Genomic DNA, 7,229 nt, shown 5'->3' on the forward strand with positions numbered 1-7,229 from the left:
TCTCTCTCTCTCCTCTCCTTTCTCTCTCTCTCCTCTCTCCCCCCTCTTCTCTCTCTGCCTCTCCCCCTCTCTCCTTGCTCTCTGTCTGTCTCTCTTTCCTTGCTCTCTTTCTCTCTCTCTCTCTCTCTCTCTCTCTCTCTCTCTCCTTTCTCTCTCTTTCAACTTCTTGTTGTTGGTTGTTGTTGTGTGCCCGTTGAGTCGCAGCTGACCTGTACCTGACCCGCCCAGCAGATTTCCAGAGGCAGTAAATTGCATGGGAGGAGATTGCCCCTCCTCCTGGGGCTTTGAAATCCGGCCCCTGCTGGCCTCTACGCTGTTCCCCTTGGCATTCTCCCTCCCGCCTGGCGGCTTCACTGAACTCCCCGAGGTCTGTGCTTGGAGTGGAAGGTCTGTGTCCCTAAGTCGTGCAGGGGAGAAGGTCGTCTATTAAATGACTGCAGTTGTAGCGGTTGCCCACGCCCTCCACCCCGGGATCGTGAGGCGCCTCTGACGGCCTCCGTTGGGCAGTGCTGTCCCTGCTGCCTCCCTCCACCTGGGTTTCCCCCTTCTCTCCTCGCTGTGTGTCTGTCTTTGCGCTGTCCACGTTAGCTCTTGTGTGACCTGAGATCTCAAGCTTCAAAGCCCTGGGCTTGGACCCCAACGCTGCAGCCCCAGCTCCCCACAGTCAGAGCCTGTGGTCGAGAAGGGCTGGCTGGCTGGGAGAGAGAGCCCCTGCCGGTGTCAGCAGTCATGGTGGGTGGAGGACAGAGCGCATACAGCCTGGGCGAGGCCTCCTCCCTGTCTTCTCTCAGCCCTTAACCTTTGGGAAAGCTTCCAGAAAAGACATTGATAACAATGTGTTGGGAGATTTCCTTACCTACCCTGAGGCCAGATTGCTCCCTCCATTCCTGCTGGGTGATGGTATGTACCCGGTGGAAGGTTGGACTAGGGGAGCAGAGGCCCCCAAACTTTCCCAAACACTGACCCACATGGAAAAGGCTGTATGTGTGGTCTGCGTCCCAGCCGGTCCCTCTTCAGAGGCAGCCCAGTGCCTCCCACACAACTGCACTCACAGGCCCGCTCTGGCCTCTGGCCTTGAGACAGTGCCCCCTGCAGAGGCTGGTCAGGGAGAACACCCCTTGCCATTTCCTCAGAGCCCCACGACCCCCTTGCTGCTGGCCACTCCCCCCTTCAGCTCTAAGCTCCTGCACCCAGTGAACGGAGGGGACTGCCCTGTGAGCAGGCAGGACTACCTGGAAAGTTATTTGAATGCACGCTTGTGTACGTGTGTGCATGTGTGTGAGCGTGTGCACGTCTGCAAGCTGTTTCTGACCTGTTTCAGCATCTGTTCCTTGAGACAGGCTGGAGCCTTGAGGACTGGGCAGGGGAGAAGGGACCCTGGGGGCTTTCAGGAAGGCCCTCCACCCAGGGGTAGAGCCCATGACAGTCACAGCAGTTATTCAGAGCAGACACTTTCCAAGACCAGGCAGCCCAGGGTGAGGCCAGAGGAATGGAGGGATGGGGACACTAGGGTTTCTGCTGGAGGGGCTCCCTCGAGTGACTCCTGGGTGTCTTGGGTACCACACCCTTGTGTCATCTGTCCATCTGCTGCTCATCTGGGCTTCGTTTAGAACTGGCTAGAAAAAAACAGCAACTTTGATGGCTCAAGTTGGCCATAAACTGAAAGGTTGGAGGTTCTAACCCACTAGCATCTCCAAGAGGGGGCCGTCTGCTTCCGTGAAGATTCACATCCTCCGAAGCCCTGGGAGCCCATCCTGCCCTGCGCTGCAGGGGCGCTGTGAGCCGAAACAGACTCAAGGCAAAGAGTTGGGTTGGAAGTCGGAAGTAACATAGAAACACTCTGGACCGCTGACCCTGTTCAAGCCCAGGCACTGTCCCTAAGGAGCTAGTGACCAGGGGCGAGACCTCTCTGGGCCTCACTTTACTCAGTGATCATACGAGTGATTAATGTGACTCTTGCTGACATTCTGCCTGCGCAGCCCTGTGCCCCTGAGGGTCCTGTTTGTTGAGGGATGTGTGTGTTTGTATATAGGCCATGGTCTTCGCAATCGCTTGTTATGCATCAGAGAGTTGGACAATGACTAGGGAGGATAGAAGGAGAATTGACGCCTTTGAGCTGTGGTCCTGGAGAAGGGTACTGAATGTACCATGGACTGCCAAGAAAACAAACAGATTCATCCTGGAGAGGATCAAACCAAGCTACTCCTTGGAAGCAAGGATTCTGGGGCTTCGTCTGACATACTTTGGACATGTTGCAAGGAGGGACAGGTCCTTGGAGAGGGACATCATGCTTGGTAGGGTGGAGGGACAGCGCAGGAGGGGAAGACCCTCTATGAGATGGATTGATTCAGTGACTGGGGTAATCGGGATGAGTGTATCGGAGACAGTGTGATTGGCACAGGATAGAGCAGGGTTTAGGGCTGTTGTACATGGGGTCGTTATGAGTCGCAAATGGCTCAATGGCACATAACAACAACAACAACATGTGTTTGTGCTGTCTGGGTGTGGATTATGTGTATGTCCTATGTGTTTGTTGGGGATGTCTGTGTTAGGGTGTGTGTGTGTGTGTGCGCTGAGGGTGTGTGTGTACTGAGGATGTGTGTTTTGGGGTGTTGAGTATACGTGTATTGGGGTGTTGAGGGAGTGTGTTGGATGTATGTGGGGCATGTGTGTGTGTGTTGGTGTTGGGGTAGTGTAGGTGTGTGTTGAGTGTAAGAGTGTGTTGGTGTATATGTGTGTGTTGTATGTGTGTATGTTTTGTATGTGTATTGGAGGGTGTATGTTGAGCATATGCACAGAACCTCTTTCGCATTGGCTTCAGAAGCCTCTCTAGACTGAGGCGTGTCTTGGGGATAGGACGTGGGGAGTTCTAGGACCCTCAAAGTTTAGATTGAACTGGAGTTCAGAAGTGAGGAAACAGGGAAATCATACCCACCCAGAGCCCGGGCCGGGCCAGCGCAGGGCTTGGTTCTGCTGGGGGGCGCTGCAATCTGGCCGGTAGTAGGCAGACTGAGTCCCACCCAGGGTGAGGGGAACCCATGTCCGGATCAGCGGCAGGGGCTTCCTGGCTTCCTCTGTCCCTGCACCTGTCTAGCCTCAGTTTCCCCGTAACCCTGCTGGTTCTGAATTCTAGGATAAGGACTTCAGAGGAGAGCTGGTGTGACCTTTGTCCAGAGAGCAGGACACAGAGAGACTGGGATCATTTCCTCACTTGTCACTCTGTTGTTATCATTGACCTTGACTCACAGTGACCCCACACGACCAGGCGAGCTTCCGCATAGGGTCTGCTGGCTGTCGTCTTTATGAACATGTATTGCCGGATCTTTCTTCCATGAAACAGGCAGAGGAATGCCAATCCTTTCCATTCCCAGCCAAGCGTTTAATCCTTGCACCACCAGGGTTGTTCTCTATGACCCTGAGCCTCCGTTTTCTCACCTTTTATTTAGTGGGAATCTGCATCCTACTTGCTGGGCCAGGTGTGATGATGAGTGAGGCTGAAGGGACTGGTCGCCTTCTGTCTGGTGCAGAGCATCTGCCCCATGTGATAGCTCTTGTTAATTGCTTCGTGGGGTGAGGAAGGTCCCTCAGGAGGAGACACCCCCCCAATGCCTGCCTCCCCCTCCCCCAGCTGCATCTCATCTGCTGCTCCCCTCACAGGGCCAGTGGACGTGGACGAGTGCTCGGAGGGCACGGATGACTGCCACATCGATGCCATCTGCCAGAATACGCCCAAGTCCTACAAGTGTCTTTGCAAACCTGGTTACAAGGGGGAAGGCAGGCAATGTGAAGGTGAGTCCCCGGCCGCTCGCCTACAGTGGCCACAGTCACGTCACACCCAGTGAGTGTCCACAGGGGCCAGGCCAGGAGGGCCAGCTGTACCTCTGCCCTCAGCCCTGAGAGGCGGTTGTGGCTTTTCAGAAAAGGCCACTTCCCAAACAGCGGGATATGGGGGTGGTGCCCTGCCACTGGGTGTCAAACGTCTAGGATTTTCAAATCAGCCAGGATGAAGCATTGAAGGATCTATTTTTGTGTTTAATGGTGCTGTGGATTAATCACTGATCTGCTAACCACGAGAGCACCAGTTTGAATCCCCCAGTTACTCTAAGATGAGGGAACCAGCTTCAGTAAAGATCTGCAGCTTTGGAAACTCTCTGGAACATTTCTCTCCATGTCCTCTGGCCTAAGTGGTGGGTCCCTGACTGGATGAGCAGGTCTGACATGATGCCCAGGAGGCCCCAAATTTCAAAAATGAAGCCATCCTGTGTAGCCCATAGGCACGCGCAGGCCTAGTCGGTGACTCATTTGTGAGGCTGGTCTGGACCTCCTATCTTGAGTGCTGGAGACTGGCCCAAGGATCTGCTCCTTCTTCTGTGCACCCAGCTTTCTCTCCCTGCACTGGGGTGCGGGGCTGGGGCTTATCTGACTGTTCAGCATCTGAACCTGCCTCCCTGGGGGCTGAAATCAGAGACCGGAGGCCTGCCTTGGCCCCAGGCCGGCAGTCTCTCCAGGAGCTTTCATCCAAGCATCCATCCCCAAGACAGTGGGTGCCGTGGACGAGGGCCAGCAGTCTAGATCATCCCTGTAGGTCCTTGTGTTATAGAAGAGGCCGCAGAGAGCAGCGTCCACTCAAGGATCCCTGAATGTTACAGCAGCGAAGTGGAGACCCCATTCCAAGTCTCCCACCACAGCTGGCTGCGTGTTCCTCCCCCCGAGCCCTGGTAGCTGGGCTCTGAGTGTGAGCTTTGAGTTGGGAAGATGGCCATGTAGTTGGTGAGTCTGAGGTGTGCTGCTGGGCGCTGTCCAGTTGATTCTGACTCATCGAGACCCCAAGTGACAGAGAACAACTGTACCACAGGGTTCCCTAGGCTGTCATCCCTGTGGGAGCAGATCACTGGGTCGTTTTCCCAAGGAGCCACTGGGTGGATTTAAACCACAGACCTTTAGGTTAACAGCTGAGCTGTTGCTATGAGGCCTCCGTGTTCTGGGCTGTATGGGAGCAAAGTCACGTAGCTGCCTCACCTTGGGGTGTGACGTCTGTTTAGCCATCTCAGCCACTGTGCAAGCATCTACTCTGAGCACTGGGCAGAGAGTGTCATCCTGGCTCCTGCCAGGCTTGGCCACGTCCCTGGCCTTGAGTGGGGTCCAGAGCAGGGAGCTGGCACCTACCCACAGCCCTCTGGAAAGAAGGCAGGCTGCAGGCAGGTAAGGCAGCTCATGGGAAGGAGTAGTGGGTAGGGAGGGGCCAAGGGACTGGAGGTGGGCTCGGTGATTCCAAGAAGCACTTGTGAGGATGAGTGTGGTTATTCTGGACGCTGAGCCCTGGTCAGCAGCACAGAGGGACAGCTAGAAGTGAGGGCCGGGAGCCCCCTAGAAACAGGTCTCAGGCCCCAAATTGCAAAGCTCAGGCAGCAGCTGACATGAGCAATCTGCCCAGACCACTGGGCTGTCACATGCAGATTCCAGGCCTCTGGACTTCAGGACATCGGGGGAGAGGTGGTCAGAGGGTCTGGCTTCTAATAGTATGTGTCCCCAGAGAACAGCTCCTAGAAGAGGAGGTGGCCCTTTCCCTGGGAGACGCTCCCCATCTGTGTGCACTTCTCGGAGACCTACACAGACGAGCCACCAAGAGAGTAGATTTCCACCACAGGCTCCGAGACTCTAGGACAGCATTCAGCAGTGACCAACACTTGGGGACAGAGCTGGGGACTTTGGGAGCAGGAGTTCCAAGTTTGGGTCCCATCCATAGAACCCCAAATGTTCCAGGATTCAAGGCCGGTGGTCACTCTCCTTAGAACCTCGGGATCCCCTCTCCGCACAGCTGTAAGAGGGAGGGAGTGGATCTAGCCACCCTGCTGGTACTACATGGCCACCTCAGAATGGGTGTCCCCATGCCCAGGCCTCTCAGCTTGAGGGTGTCTCTAGGAATCTCCAGGAGGGAGTGTCCTGGATGACTGGACTTTGTCCCATTGTCTGTGTGCTGGGTTTTAGCCTTGTTCCAGGATGCTGGATAGGCCAGTCCTCACTTCCTATGCAGCTGACTTTCCCCTGCTGCTGGGCCTTCCCTACCTGCATCTCGCCCTTGAAGCCACTGGCCTGCCTCCTTTCAGCACCCCGTTTTAGCACTGTTTTAGCTCCCCTCTCTGCCTGTAACCCAGGCTGCAGCTCAGACTCCTGGTCCCAAGTCCAGTTCTACTGCCCCAGGTTTGATCGGCCTCCACTCATTATGTTAGTGAGAGAATCATTTTGGTCTGAAGAGTCTAAGGATAAGAGGATAAAATTCTGCCTGGAGCCCCTTCCTCTCCCTTTATGACCTGGCTAGTTCCTAATCATGCATTAGATTTGCCTCCTCCAGGAAGTCAGCCTTGATACATGCAACACACACATTATGTAAATACCTACTTTTCTACAAGGCACTCCTGGGTTTCCCTCCATTGTAGCACTCCTGAACATGGATTACAATTAACCATCTTTCTCCCCTCCTGAAGTAGGAGCCCATCACCACCACCTTCACCTCACCACCACCAACACCATCCCTCCATCACTGCCTCCACCACCAAATACTATCACCATCATCTCCACCACCACATCTACCACCTCCACCACCATCCCTCCTTCAACTCCACCACTGCCATCATCTCCATCACCACCATCACTGCCTCCACCACCTTCACAACCACCACCAACATCACCTCCATCATCACCACTACCACCATCACCACCTCCTTCACCATCACAACCACCACCACCATCATCTGCATCACCAACTCCACCACCATCATCTTCACCACCAATTCCACCACCACCACCATCAGAAGCCCTCCATCACCTCCACCACCATCATCACTATCACCATCATCATTATCACCACCACCATCACCTCCACCTCTGCCTACAACACCACTATCACCTCCACCACCATCACTACCACCACAACCATCACCATCACCACCATCTCACCTCCACCACCACCACCAACATCATTACCATCACCATCACCACCATCTCTACCCTCCATTACCACCTCCACCACCATCACTACTAACATCACCATCTCCACAACCACCGCCACCACCTTCAGCACTACCACCATCACCATTTCTCCATCCAATCCACCACTGTCACTACCACTACCACCATCTCTTCCTCCACTGCCTCCTCCACCATCACCACCACCACCACCACCACCATCTCTATCCCTCCATCACCTCCACCACTACCATCATCACCAT

The 7,229-nt window shown here is 54.9% G+C and overlaps 1 protein-coding gene across 1 annotated transcript in view; it reads left to right on the forward strand.

The window, feature by feature from the left end:
- The window catches only part of SCUBE1 (signal peptide, CUB domain, EGF-like 1), a 145,616-nt gene that overhangs the window by 1,517 nt on the left and 136,870 nt on the right, over positions 1-7,229 (forward strand). Inside the window, exon 2 of the mRNA XM_006890045.1 lies at positions 3,658-3,789. The gene's annotated coding sequence lies outside the window, so the exon portion shown is untranslated. The remainder of the gene's footprint in view (positions 1-3,657; positions 3,790-7,229) is intronic.

Source organism: Elephantulus edwardii, unplaced genomic scaffold (genome assembly GCF_000299155.1).
Source record: "Elephantulus edwardii isolate Elephantulus edwardi_28Jun2011 unplaced genomic scaffold, EleEdw1.0 scaffold00086, whole genome shotgun sequence".
NCBI classification, from domain to species: domain Eukaryota; kingdom Metazoa; phylum Chordata; class Mammalia; order Macroscelidea; family Macroscelididae; genus Elephantulus; species Elephantulus edwardii.